Source organism: Lonchura striata, chromosome 10 (genome assembly GCF_046129695.1).
Source record: "Lonchura striata isolate bLonStr1 chromosome 10, bLonStr1.mat, whole genome shotgun sequence".
Lineage (NCBI taxonomy): Eukaryota > Metazoa > Chordata > Aves > Passeriformes > Estrildidae > Lonchura > Lonchura striata.
The window spans coordinates 8,787,001-8,802,257 of record NC_134612.1 but is presented as its reverse complement, the minus strand read 5'-3'; the positions used below and the strand labels follow the sequence as shown (position 1 = coordinate 8,802,257).

Sequence of the window (15,257 nt, the reverse complement as noted above, 5' to 3'; positions counted from 1 at the left end):
GTGCACCCACTGAGGAGCTCCTTGCTCAGCACCAGAGCCACCACTGTGCAGGATGCTAGCACAGCTATGCTTTCACTATTTAAGTATTAACAATACAAGCACCTGAAAAGATACAAGTATTTTTTGCTTCCTTTATTTGTAAATGCCTGTTATGGGTCAAGTCTGCTGCAAAGGTGCTTTGGAGACCGAAGCTTCCAGCACTGACACAGCTGCAGAGCCTGGCCAGGCAGTGAGGGCTGGGACAGCGTGTCCCTGCTCCACATGAGGATTCTGCCAGGCTGTCCCCTGCCACGCTGTCCCCTGTCACTTGCCTGTTGCCATGGAGAGCAGATTTGGCCCTGCACACTCATGACTCCCGTGTGGCTCTTCTCTGCCAGGGTAATCTGCTGTCACTGTGGTCATCACAATAACTAGCTTTTATTTTTTTTTTTTTTTAATATACTCTTCTCTGTACCACATCTTGTTTTCAGCTGCCTAGATACACTCTTGGTGTCAGCAGCACGATGTGATGCTGCTCGTTTAAACTGGGAGACAAAACCCTGATGTGCTCTGCTCACAAAATTGCTCGGCGCTCCTGTATATTCTGCAAGGTTACTTAGGATACATACAGCACTGCTTCACCTTTTGTCTTTAAAGTGATGTAGGATGAATATCTTTCAAATGGAAAGGCAGGCAACTGGAAAAAAGGGGGAAAAACAAGTAACAAGATCAAAGACATAAATAGAACAAAATATGCACAAGAGATCTCATCTGAGATCAAAGATGTGAACGTAATTACCATGAATAAGACGTGCAGAGCTCACCAGAACAGAATGGTTTGTGTGCCTGGAGAATTCTGCAGAAATAAACCATTCTGTGGGAAATCAAGTACTCCACAGAGTGACAAAAGGACATTTATTCTGCACTGGAGGGGGAATAGCAGAAAACCCACCATTACAGCAGGGTTGCTCATTGCTGCCTGACCCTGTGCAGGGCTACAGCCATCGTAGTAGCTCAAAAGAAATCTCTGAACCTTTTATGTTAAAAGATTCTGATCTGGGGCAAAAAAAACCCCAAAGCCCAGCTCTTTAACCCTGGGAGGTGTGTTGTTCTTAGGCAGACATTTTCAAGGGCAAATGTAGTGATTGTGTTACGAGTGCAGTTGGAACAAGAACAATTGTTTCTGTTAAGCTTAACACATAGAGGAATTGTGCAGAGCATAAATCATTTTTTTCACTAACCCTGTTTGGTCAGGGATTGTGATTGCATTTTTGATTTTTATGGCTGTTATGTACACGTGTCCACGGGCCCTAACAGAAAATCCTTAGAAATGCAATAAATAAATAAGAGAAATCTAGAAGAGAGTGTAAGAAAAGTTACAGTGACTGAGCTGAAATTGCAAACTACTGATTCTTCTTTATGAGCTATATGCTGGTCATAGATAGATGAACATTGTTTGATTTTTAGTGGAGTTACTAAATAAATGCCACTAAAAATAGAAAAGAAAAAAATAAATCTTTCTTCTTTTACTGATAACACAGATCTGGCCACTGATCACTCCTTCCTGTGTTTCCAGGTAAGATGTGCCTTTGCCATGAATATCTCAGGCCTGATGAGAGCATGGAAACTCAGAAGGTGTTAGGAGTGAATTTTGGTTTGGTTTTATTTTTACCTCTCTCTTTCAGTTGACATGAAACAGAACTTCAGGCAGAGGTCTACATATCAGGCTTATATTCACTGGGGAGAGAAGTCAAAAAGCAAATCCTGTATTCTGAGCCTACTGTCAAGGCTTATTTTCACAGAAACTTTATTAGAACAGTGTTTAGAACATAGATGATTTCAACAGTAGCCTAGTCCATCTTTATACAGAAATACCTCCTGCAGGGAGCCTGGAAAGCATGTGCAGTGTCTAGAAATGAGTATTGCCACTCCATTCTTCTGACTGCTTTGTTTTTGGGAAGAGCCCACTGCTGTCCATGGGTTCTGCTGTCTGTGACTTTGAGTCAAACAGTGGAAGCAGAACCATTGTCTGTGTCAGATCTCATGTGGATCTGTGAGCTGTACAGCCTGGGATGGAGATCCTGCTTTTCCATGGCAATGGAATCTCTGTCTGCATTGCAAAATCCCCATCAGCACTTATGGTGTGGTACTGTGCCAGCTGATGCCTTCAAAGGATCATTTCTGTACAAGGCTCATTTCCTCCTCCCATGCAAAAAACAATAAATGTAAAACTCTATAGTTTTCATCAGGCAAAAAAATTTTGAAAAATGTACAGCTTCTCCTATTTTCTTTGGAAGAATAGACCCAATTCTTCCTTCAGTCATATCCCCAAGTTCTTTATGAAACAGAGGTGTAGAGATTGAGTTGAGAGAATGTTCTGTCCTTTTGCAGGGGATGTTACTTCACAAAAAGAACTGTCTCTGTCTTTAGGCCAAAATGATGTATGATGTATTATCTTAAGATCATCAGTTACTGTCAGATTGGAAACTGAGGAGAGTTTATTTTGTGCTGTTCATGATTGTTTCTGTTCTCCTGCAAGTCTTTGCTTTGACTTCAGTTCTCTCAGGAATCTGTAAACTTACTCATAATATGAATTTCTATGTTTTTGTTTGTTTGTTTTGTTTTGCTTGGAGGTGTTTCTAGCATTCATATGCTTTCAAAAGAACAAGTATGCCCATGGTTGTGGGGAGCCTGTGGTAGGTGATTCTGCTTGAGAAAGAGGTTGGATAAAATGACTTCCACAAATCCCTGCCAGTCTGTGGCTCTCTATTTGTAACTCCTCAGTCTCTTCATTTGGATTCAGGTGATAGAGCAGTAGAAACCTCTGTCCTGTTTTATTCTATAAACATTACCCATTTTACAAAACAGGCTCCCCACAGCAATGGTGCTCACAACATTTGTAAGTGTTTTAATCCAGTATATTCAGTTATTTCCTTTAGATAACACTATGGATTTTGGCTCAACTTAGTGCTTAAATGCCAAAGGCAGGCACATGAATAATCTCGAGGAAGTCAGGAGAGGTGCTTTTATACTCAATACTTAAGCTTAAGTGCTTGGCTGCGTTAAAGCCATCCTGATTTTCACGAAAACAGTACTGAGAAAAGCACATAGTTTGTGCAGCAGAGAGATGGGTGCATGTGAATCTGTACCTTTTACACAGCCTTTGAAAGTCTGATGCTTAGCTGATTGATGCAGAGTTATCTTTAAAAACATAATTTACTGCTTAGCAATGAAGTAAACTGGACAAAGACCGTCTTGCCCAATGACCAAATAGGGGTTTTTTTGCTTTTTTTTTTTTTTTTTTTGACTGAGCTGTCTAACCTATTTTCTGGGCCGATATAGACAGAAGAGAAGCTCTCCTCACCATCACCTCACCCTGCTATGCAGGTATTCCATCAGTTCAAATAATTTTTTCTTACCTGAGAGCTGCTGTAGCTCATGGCAGCTGTGGGCAGCCATCAGGGGATCACAAAGCAGCTTAAAGGCAGTCTGGCAAAAGAAAGCCATAGATAAGCTCTCAACTCTCCAAATATATATACATTTTTTTATTATTCATTGCACCCAGATTATACTGAACATATCTAAATGCTAAGACTAAGATTACTGTGCCCCAAAGCAGTAAGTAAAAACATGTTATGGGACACTGTGAGTTTGTCCTGCTCCTGCAAAGGCAGCCAGGACAGGGATCACTCACCACTGTCAGAGCACATGGGCTCATCTGCCCTCTTTCAGAAACATATTCACCATCTTTCCTTGAGTCTAAAAAGTTCTACACATCCACAGCATTTGGGTAAACTAAACCAATGAGAGCTGGGTTTCAGTAAGGATCAATACTGGTCAGGCCCTTGTGGGTGGCTGTCTCTGCTGCACGGGACTTCCTGTTGGAACTGGCTGTGTCAAAATATTTTGATCAGCCCTCTCCCTAAAATTAAATCCTTCCTTGCATTCCAGCAATGAAAAGTGTTTTACAGCAGGTGTTAAGATAATGCAAACCTTAGTTTAAATGGGACTCAGACCTGGAGTGTGTGTATCGAAGACTATTTGAATTACATTTCAGCACTGTTTATGGGTTCTCAGGAGTTGCAGAGCCTGTTAAAAATGAAATAAAGCTTATGGAAAGGGGCTTATGTTTTCTGCTGTGCTGAAAAAGAACTAAAGAGGAAAACATATTTGTGCCTGTTCAAAGGCTGCCCAAGGACAGCTTTCATTCTTTGTGACCCAGTTACATTAAATGCTTTCACAGGAACTCCTTAGATACTTATTTAAAAAAAAAAAAAAGTAAAAAGGAAAACACAGATCAGTGCTTCTGATCTTCACTCTGAGGATACATCCAGGCTTGGAGCCATTGACAGCTATCTTGCATCCCTTGTTACCTGTACAAAAATTAAACAAAGCAAGAGATGAGCAGCACTGGGTGAAAAATTAACTGTGTCCATGGAACTATTAAATGCCACAGTTTAAGATCATTTTGTTTTAAGAAAAAGTGCAATTAGTCATAACTTTGGCCGGGACAAGCTGACCTATTGCTCTTACCCTCTTTCTCTGGTATTTTTCCCCAGCCTTTTAGCATGATGTGAGTCCTTTGAATATTTTGTCTGGTATGACCAGATCTCCCCAGTGCAGCTGAAAGTTTTCACTGGCTTTTGACAGAAGGTAGGAAATTCTGCATTGTACATACAGTGATGGTGTTGCTTGTCAGACAGGAGCCCAATTCCTTCTGAAACTGATGGGCTTCAGTGTACCCTGTGGCTTGAATCCTGACCATGAGGATACAGGAACTGATCCCTTTGCAGATATTGTTGATAAATGAAATGTGTTGTAGACTTTGTTACATCCTACCTAAACCCCAAATTAGTCTGTGCTTTGAGTGACAAAAAGCAAAGCTTTTTCTGCTACTTCTTGGTATTGCATCTGACTAATGGTGTTTGGTGCTATTTGAGGAACTTGAAGCTGGAAGGATTTCTTGGGAGTTGTGGTCTATCCCTTTCTATGTGCCAGGGCTTCTGGGAGTGAAAGAGAGTACACAGAGCTCCAGAGAGCACTGGGCAGCAGTACTGCATGTACACAGTGACAGAAAAAGCCTTCTGTGGAAGCGTGAAGTTCTTTTGGACATCTTCAGTCAGTGACTGAAGTAGTTGGAAATATCTTCTTTTTGGTGGTGTTGCTTTCTAATGAAGGAGAAAATACGAACTAATGAAGTCTGTTGTAGTTGCTTGCTGTGATTTAAAGAAGTTGAGACATTTACTATACACTATACCAATTCCCCTGACACTGTGCCCGATTAGATTTGCCAAAATCAAAAAGATTTTTAAAAAATCAATGTTTTCTTGATACACTGGATTCTTCTGTTTTTCCATCATATGAATATTGAGTCATTGATATTTTATGTGTCACACAGAGTGGTTGAGATATCAGAGAAAACGAATGATTTGCATAAGCATCCCAGGGGCATTTTTGGCTTCCCGGCATGCAGAAGCTTTAGCCTGTTGTCTTTACACAGAGTCTGCTGTAATGCTGCATGCCAGAGATGATAATTCACTTTGTGAAACATGATCAGAAGAACCTTTATGGAGGTGTGACAGATGCAGCTGTAGCCGTCACTTGAAGCTCTTTTCCATAACCTTAAAAATACGTCTCCTTCTGATTTTCGTTCTTGATGACTTTTTTAGGTATTGTTGAGTTGCAGCTGTCATGGGAAATGAAATTCCTAAGAGAGCAAGGAAATAAAAAGGTTAAAGTGCCCCCAGCCACAGTTTCAGGACTTAATTGGACACTAGCTGCTCGACTATGAGCATTCCCCCAAAGAATGGTGGAGTCATCGCAGGCTTCAAACAATGGAGATGCGTGGGTTGATGCCATCTGCAGCCTAGGGCTGGTGGAACAAAAAGATGTTTGAAGAAGAGGGAAATTCTCAGAGATATGGTAGAATGGGGCTGATCTGAGAGTAATCAATCATTAGGGTGACATAAATCACAGCACACAAGAGCCCGCAGCCAGGAGATGTCAAACACCGCCCGCAGCGCATCAGTCTCTCCGGCATCGTCACTTTTGTGTGTGGTGCCACTGCTCTTTTGCGGGCCATCAGTTCTGTGGGGCGATGAAACCCAGGAATGCCGGGCTGGCCCTTGCTGGCTAATGCAGCTTTATGATTGCGCACGCTAACGTGCGCTTGGGGCGCGTTCATGCCGTGACCCGAGCCCGCGGTCGATTGTGAGCTGGGTGCCAAACCTGCCAGATGTTGCCCGGTCTCATAATTACGTTAGCTCTGTTGCTCCAGTGCAGCAGCACCAAAACAATACCAGCCAATCTGGGGCACAAAGAGAGGCTGCAGCTCTCATGTGGTCATCTGGGCCACGCTTGACATTTTTGCCTAAAGCTCTCAGATGTTAAACTTAATTTCTCTTCCTTGATTATAAGCAAAATGATCTGTGCGCAATATTAAAAAAACATTTATCAGCTGGAAAGCAGCAAAAGGCATGGCATAAACTCATATAAATGTTAATGAAAGGCAGACAAAATTGAGCAATAGTATTGTATTCTTTAAGATTTTATACACTATTTTACTTGAGAGACTCTAAGAGAGGAGGTCAGGACAGGATTGAAGGATAAGCAAAAATAATATTGTTTGAAATTTACACCAACTCTTCTTATTGTTTAAAACATAAATTTTTAAGTTGTTTAAGTCCTGTTAAATAGGAAATCCTGTTAAATGGAACAAGCATAATCCTCCTTTAACTTATTCTGATATTGATAATCAGATCAATCTAAATCATAAATTCCATTATTTCAATAGAAAGGCTTCATCTTTCTACTGTTGCCCATAAAAAAACTCATGAGTTTTTGGCTTCCTATCTCCTTCCAAGAAACTGTAAAAAGTGGTAAAACAAAGACTGTGGTGGTTGTCTGATGAGGTCTATTCCTCTGAGTCAGGGCGATGCTATTTGGATGGTCTACAGGGTAGTCTGAACACAAGGCTCCAGGTCCCAATACAAAAATAATTGAATGCGTAGGACTCAAATTACCCTTCCCTTTGTCATATTGATATTTAATTTGCTAATGTGGAGCTGAAATACAGCAAGGGTGTTTTCATCCCATTTTTGTCAGCCCCCAGCTCACCAGTGGGCACGCTGCCCCTTTCCTTCATCTGCCTTCCAGCCTGCAGAGCTCCAAGAGCCGTGCTGGGGTTGTTCAGGACTGCTGCTGTACATGGGAGCAGTAGGGCTCTGCACAGCCCACTGTAATTTTTACAAATAAATATGGTGAGTACTCATCAGCAGCAACTCTTAAATTAAAATATTTTCCTTCCCTCTCAATTGTAAGCTACAACACATATCTCAGACTAGGCACAAGGAAAATTGTAGCACAGGACAGGAACTATCAGCTAAAAAGATTTTCTAAACAATACAAGTTGGCCTCAGAGTGCCCCTACTAATATTCTCCATCTTGCAGTATTTTCATTTTGACTAAGAATGTAAAATCATGCCACATATAAGAGACATTTTATTTCCTGTACTACTGCAGTTTTTTAGCATAATGGCCCATGTAGATCAGTGAGCAAATATTACATCCTAAAGTTTCAAATAATTGCCATCTTTATGTTTCATATCTGATCTTTAATAAATGTTATTTTACATAGTGCAATTAGACTTCAGGATGTAAAACTCAGAGTAATCCAGAACCTTTTTGCAGAGCTGGGTATTTTCAGGGTGCACTGACATCTAGATTCTGATCTAACTAATGGCACAAATCTGAAGCAATTTCCTAGAAATCAGTACAATTACATCAGCACAATCCCCATAAAACTAGGATGAGAGTCAGACCTTTATTTCTTTTCCAGCCTGCTCCAGAGATATAGTATTTTCCATTTAGTCAACTGAGGAGAACTGTAAAGGTATAGAAAGAAATGATAGAACTAAATTTTACTATTTAACATATGGGAAACTTGGTTATTATTTTACCATAAGCTTATGCAGGAAAAAGAGTGTGCTGCAGTAAAATGGAAAAAATTCACCTCAGGTGTTGTATCATGAAATCCAAGGAAGTGACATCAAAGATTAAACCTGGCCCATTTACTTTTAATCTGTTTTGTTTAAGTATCAGATTTTATGTCTGGAGATTTTCTCTACTCTGTGAATTTTATTCCTTTTTGTAAGCATAAAACTAAATGAGGATCAAAAAGAATTTATTTTGTCGCCTCAATGCCAACGTAAGACCCTCATGCTGGCCCCTGAAATTCTGACAGTTTTGGGTGTCAGGTACAGAGCAGCTGCACAGTGGGGTCAGTGTGCACAGCAGGGTGGGGCAGGGGGGTTTAGCCAAGCAGGGGACAGTTGTTTTGCCCTGGCTCTCCACTGCCAGAGCAGCCTTTTTGTTCCAGGGACAATTGTCTGCACTACCTGGGCACACTGAGGCAGGTGGAATTTGTGTGGGACACGGTGTCTCTTGGTCACTGCTCAGCCTGGGGAGGAGAATTGGGAGTGCCAGCGCTGGCTGGGCAGGCAGGGCTGCCCTGGTGTCTCCTCACAGCCCATGAAGGCACAGCCTGCTGCCAGCTCTGCTGCCTTCCTGGCCTGAGGATTGTTCCCTCGAATTCATTTCACTGGCTCATGAGAGTGACACAAGACGCTTGGGAAACTACAGAAAAACTTCCAGACTCTTATGGGAGAAAGAACTAAAGGGACACAAAAGGCCTTGTTTTGGTGAGTGGGAGCCAAAGGGGAGAGCACATCAGGGGTAGGGGAGCTGGGGACAGTGACTCTGGGCTGAGCCATCGCCTGCAGGCACGAGGGTGCTCTGGAAGTCCATGGAGCTCTCCTTTGGGGCTCTCTGCCTTGGAGCATTTACCTGGACTTCCAGGAGCTGGACAAGTTCAGAGGAGTATGGAAAGTTTAGTACAAGTAAGATGTATATCTGTCATACTAAATTTTGTTCCCAGTTCAAAACTGAAAACTTTTTAACTGGAACTGATGAAGTTTCTTTTCATGGATTATTTAAGCGGTACAAGATGTTGTTAATGCTGAGTTTCTTCCATGTTATTTGGGAAAGTATGTCTGATTATGTAAATTAAAAGTTGCTGCTTAAAAATATTTTGCTTAAGAGATTGCAAAGGCAACACAGTAAGTGAATTAAGATCAGAGTCTTGCTCAAGTGAGAAGATTGCATAAGTAACCGCATGTGTTATTGAAAAATACATACTGTTTACAGCGTATTCTTGCAAGATCCTTAAATATTTCACTTTGAGGTTTGTTTGATATAAAATATTGCATTTGTTCAAGCTGTCTCACAGGCTGGGACCTAAGCTGATTTGCAGCTACATGCAGATTAAAACCACTGTGCTGTCCCACTGCAATTTTGGATTTAATTTGGTTAGTTTCCGTCTTTTTAAGAGAAACAAGAGAGTTTTCAAACCAACAGGCATTGACTGCTTACCTAATTAAAAATGTATCCATCTGCTGGTGGCTGACTTGTTATTCAAAGCATGCAGATCTAAGTAGGTTGATTTATTTATGAAGACCTTATGACACTGAGAGATATGCACTCAAAAACATGCAAAAATAAATGTGGTTGCAGATGGGTAGACACACACAGATCTTTATGGGGTTCTAAATAACAGATAGAGAGAATTTGGAAAATGTGCTTTAAAGGGAAGATCCTTTTATGTTGCTTTCACATGTTTAACATTTAGAGCTCAAATAACAGAGCAGCCAGAGAACATGTTGTGAGATAACTCTAGTCTAAATATCCTATAGTGCCTTTTAAGTTGCGGAAATTTTTTTTTCTGAAAGCTTAGTGTGAGTGATAGACTCTGAAGCAGATGCATTTTAAGCAATGTTTTATTTAGAGAACACTTTAAAGGGAATTTTAATTAAAGGAAAAAAAAAAAATCATTAGCACTTACAAACACCATGCATTGGAATCAGGCTAAATACTGTCTTATATTTGATTTCATTGGTACACTGATAAATATCTCCCAAATCAAGTTTCTGTGCGCAAGCTTTGGAAACCTCACGTTCCAATGTGTTAATTCTCAAGGCTATAAATATTGCTGCAATCCTCAGGTAAATTTTATTCATCAGTTTATGAGCTCTAGGAGCTTCCCAGTGTGATGAAGCCATCAGGTGTTTCCACACGGGGTGTGGAGCTGCTGGCGTCACTTCACGCCATCCCCGGTGCCATTGCTCTGCACTGACACAAAGGGAGTGGTGCCCAGAGCTCTCTCCAGGAGGCTCTGTGTGTAGGTGGTCTGCATCTGCCACCTGAGAAATTTGAGCAGAATGGAGAACGCTGTGTCTGGGACAGCTCTAGAGTAGCTTTATGGCCTCTGGTTCTGTTTACAGCATGGTTTCTAGTGGGTCCTTTTGGTTTTGCCTTCCATCCACGTGCTTGGCAGCATGTTTATCCAGGTTTTGCACATTTGCGTGCCTGTTTGTGTTCATTGGTAAAAAAAGTATCAAAAACAGACTGAAAATATTTCTTTACAGACCACCTTATCATGCTGCTGTCCTCTTAAATTGAAACTGTCTTGCACTAGATGATAAAGTTGCTTTCAGAAGAAATGTATTTCTTACCAAACCATGCATTGATAATTGTGCTCAGCTTCACAAAAAGATAATTCTCTAATCCCAAGGTCAGTTTAAGCTGCCTCCCCAGTATACACACTTTCAGATTCCCTTTGAATTGCTTTTTATTTCCATGTCAAGACAAACATGTGAGTTTTCTAGTGCCAACAAAATATAGAAACATGGTCTGTATGTAGATTAGCTAAGGAGGATATTAGACTGAGTTGCCTTTTGGTAGGAAGACATCCTGGCATTTCTTTGAAAAACTAGAGATGTTTGAATAATCCTTATACTAACAGATGTCACCGCTGGGAATCTGTTTTACTTTTACAGCTCTTTGTTTGAGTATCTTTCTGGCATTTTTTGATATTTTGGAATGGGGTGTGGATGTGAGTGAAACTCAAACAAATCTATATTTTCTTTTACTTGATTTCTCCCAAATATATATTTTGATGAAAGTTTCACATAGTAATCAAGGGAAGAAAACCCATAAATTTTGCTATGGGTGTTCGTTTTGTGCAGAAGGGAGAGGACAAAAAAAACCCAACCAAGAATCCTTTCCTTTTGTTTCACACACGCTGCAAATGACTGTTTGCTGTTTTCCTGGTCCTGTGCAAGCCCTGGAAATGGGGGACAAGGGATCACAATGGGTCAAGGCAAATAGTTAGTCACACTCTCTCTTAGAATTGAACCCATTGTTCAAGCAAGGCAAGCAAGTTTTCCACTACTAATTTTGGTCTGCATTGGAAACCGTGGCCAGTGTGGTTGTGTGAATAAGGATTAGTAATGGTGAGTGGGCACGGGAGGTAGCTGAAGGGGTGGCATTTTTGTGCCTGTAAAAGCTGTAGTGGTTGCACATTTCTCCCCAAACTTAATATTTTTGCTATTTACCTCAGAATACTGCAGGATGACTTCACTGGGAAAAAAATATCACCGGAAATATCAACGGCATACGTGTCAGGAATGTCTTACAATTGACTGTCTCAGTAAAACACCAATGAGTAATTTTTAATGGAAATCTGGCCTTAAGGTAGAATTCAGGGAGATGTGTCCCTTCTCCTTACTGTTACCGATCTGCTTACAAGAAAATACGTTCAGGGTCTGGGTCTGACTTCCATTAAGGGAATGAGATAGCTACTGCTGAAGGAAAACACAGAGGGAAATGGGACACACAAAGAGTGTTTGCAGCTGGAGAAATATTGTTTGTGGTGCCTTTGGTGTAGGAAATAGGAGGAACTAATTTACATGTCAGAAATCTAAAAATTCTTAAAATTAGTTTCATGCCTGTGAAATGTGTAATGCAGGTATAAGACCTGTGAACACCTTTTGTCCTAATGCAACAGTGATGTTCAGTTCCTTGAGAGTGGATTTGAGGTCTGGTTGTGCTAAAAGCTGTACAAGAATATCTCAGTGCATGACAAGACCCAGCAGATGGGTATAAATAAAAAGAGAACAAGGAAATACTCTGGCAGCATTGCCCAGCACAACAACCTTATTCTCTGAACTCTTCCAATATCAGTGGCAGCACTGAGAAAAATAATGGCTGCCACTTTTCTAAGAAATGTGAGCGATGTTTTGAGTTTTTTTCCCATTGTCCTTGCAGTTTTTCACCTCTGTGCCTACTATTTTGCTTAAATTAAGTTAATCCAGAATTTGCAGTATTCTGCTACAAAATCAGTGCAAATAGTGAACTAGAGCACATACACTCCTTCCAATTAGTGGTTCCCTAAAATAGGACAAGTAGTTTCTTAGGTAATAAACAACCATTCTTTTGTATTTACACGTAATCTAAAATCAGGACAGAAAAACACAGGCAGTGCTTCAGATCCAGAGTAAGCTCACCATTACTTAAAGGCTGGCCAACCTCTAGACCACAAGCTCCACACTTCCTTATGGATGTTACCACAAGAAACTGCACATCTCCATTTTCTTGGCAGCAATGGCACAACAGGCACTGGATCCTTACAAATCTCTCTGACTTTATGTTCATTTAGCATCACAGTTTTAACGTGGGCAATCACATACATCCAGCTTCAAATGTGTTGCTGGCAGTGGCTGTTTCAGGAGGTCTGTGCAGAACTTGGAGCAGAGCTCTTCTCCCAGAGGTAAACTCACAAAATTAATCTTTCTCCTGTCCTGTGAATGTATCAGTCATGCCTGCATGCATAGAAAAAAAGTGTACTAATAGTTTCCACTTTTTGGAACAAAAAGCAACGATTTTTTTATTTAATTGTAAAGAAGAACAAGGAGTTTGCCCTACTATTAAAAATAGCACACATTAAAAAAGAAGGAGGAGTTGGTATTTTTTCTTATTTTACACAGTTTTTTCCTATATGGTTGTCAATATTTTGTTCATAATAATGGGTGGACCATCTCAGATAGGAGGGTTTAATCTGAGTTAATTAGAATTTACACTCTATTAGAAGTGCCAGAAAGCTTCAGTGCTCTGTAGGGAACCTGTCTCTGATGTAGTTTGATTGGTACCATCATTGCATAAATAATCTCTGAAAAGATTGCTGTCTCTAACACAGAATAAAAATGAGTAAGAGCTCTGACACTCTATTCTTTTGACAGTTTTACAAAAAAAGACAATCCAAAGATTTTTGCACAAAAATTATCTTTGTTTATACTGAACTTTTACTGGTGCAATTAAAGTAATGATTTATTTTTTTAGTAATACCTCTAGTAAATTATGGCAGGAAACCTAAAATTCCAGGATGAAAAAAATCTGGGAAACACTTCATTTTAATTTATATTAATTTTAGATTTATTCTGTTTTCACATGAAGGGCCCAATTCTGCCAACATATTGAAGCTTAGTAGCTGAGCTGCTGGTAAAATTCATCTTTATTTTAGAACAGGACAGACTCTGGTTCAGAATCTTAAACCGCGACCCTATTCCTGAAAGACAAAATCCAAGTCTGCCTGCCTGATTGTTTTTCCCAGTGCAGAAAAATGTGTGGGTGCTTTTAGGGAAGCCTGGATGCAGTTTGTAGTTTCAGCTTTACCTTTGCAGTTCAGCTAAGGCTCCCCTGAAGCTGCTGCAGGCGGATTCCCCACGCTTTCTGGCAGAGGCTCTTTGGCTGATGTTTGTTTCCTTATTAATGGCACACGGAGCCCTTGGGACGAGGCTGTCCCTGCGTGTCCCCTCTGGCTGGTGGCCCTGGCCCTGCCAGAGCCCTCCTGCCACCAGCACCGCTCCTGCACCGGGCCAACATCACCACCCTGCCAAATTTTAATTTCTGGAAGCTGACGCCGCTCCCAAATGATCCTGAGTAAGAAGCGCAGCTGCTGAGGACAGGCAGTACAAAAAGGGAGATATTCGAAAGCAGTTTGTAATAATTAAGGTGCCTGTTAACCTCCACAGCTTTAAATAACCTCGCAGTGGAACGTGGGCAGGCACATTCCTCTCCAGGTTGCCAAGCATCTGTGCACTGCAAACAACCGGCAGCCTTATACAGTTATTTGCTCTGGTTTATTGGTCACACTTTCACAGGAAAATCCTGCAGGTCTCTGCCTGCCCCAGCCTTGCTGAGGGTGAGAGCTGCAGTGAGCTAAGCCAACAGCTCTGCTGCAGAAGTGAGAGCCTGCATTGCTTACATTTGATCTGCTCATTCACTGAAAAGCTGTAATACCTGTTCTGACATTTTGGTGCACTTATTTATCTGCTTCATCTTTACTGATTTTACCTTTTGCCAATACCCTTTTAGGTTTATTTGTTTTAGGAAACATAATCTGCGTTGTAAACACTCCTGGATTTGTAAATAGCTTTGCTGATAGGATTCCTTTTCACGGACCTGGTAATGGCATATTATACATTTTAGACTAACTATGAGATTTGAATTTGAGTTGTGTTGCCAGGACCAATGTAATAAAAGATACTCTTTCATTGTGATTAAAATCCTGTTACATTTCACTTACGCTTCTCTAGTTTCCCTTAGCACTGCTGCTTAGAAAAGGCAAAAAATCTATGCATCTGTCTGTCTGCATATTGTCAAGTCATGCCGTGTGCCTACTCTGAATAAAGCCACTGTCACAGGTCCTGTAATCAACATCAAGGCAGTAATGAATAGGAAAATCTTGTGATGATGATGACGATTAACAATAGGAAATGTAAATAATCTACAGTGCCTAAAGCTCACTTTTTTCTTGCAGAGTGGATTTGCAAGTGAGCTATAAACCTGATCCTTTTCTTATTGAGGTCAGCAGCAAAACTCCTGCTAATCCCAGCTGAAACAAAATCATTCTGCCAGCTAAATGTTTATAGAAATGTATATTACCTTCATGGAGATGTTCTCCCACTACAGCTTTTTGTATTACAGCCTCCAACTTCATCTAAAGCAGACATGACCTGAGGAATGAAATATTACAGATATCAAATAAAAGCTGTTATTCTGAAATAGCTAGCAATAAATTTTGTCAAGTAATCTACTGGCAAATGTTTAATACTCACAGATCCAAAAGAATCAGTAAATCCAGGGAGGGAAAGGCTGGGCACATCTGAGCACTTGTACTGGGAAGGAGCCGGCAGTGACTGACTGGTGCCAAGCCTGATAAAGGTGCACCTTTGGGGCATTATTTCCTTTGACAATGAGACTCTGTGTGAGTCTTACACTTCCTGGGGTTATTTTACACTCTTTTGCAAATACCCAAGTAGTGTGGAAGTCGTGTGGGAGTGGAGTAAAGAGGATTGAATTTTTGTAGGAAAAGGCTTTTCAGA

The 15,257-nt window shown here is 40.8% G+C and overlaps 1 long non-coding RNA gene across 1 annotated transcript; it reads right to left on the bottom strand.

Annotated features, from left to right (window-relative positions):
* Positions 1-443: 443 nt before the first annotated feature.
* Positions 444-15,069, bottom strand: LOC116183976 (uncharacterized). The gene is made up of 4 exons (XR_004148695.2): positions 14,991-15,069; positions 14,818-14,888; positions 3,399-3,468; positions 444-676 (listed from the first exon to the last, which is right to left on the bottom strand). It is a non-coding gene; the product is annotated as an uncharacterized LOC116183976 (long non-coding RNA).
* Between the last annotated feature and the right edge of the window lie 188 nt (positions 15,070-15,257).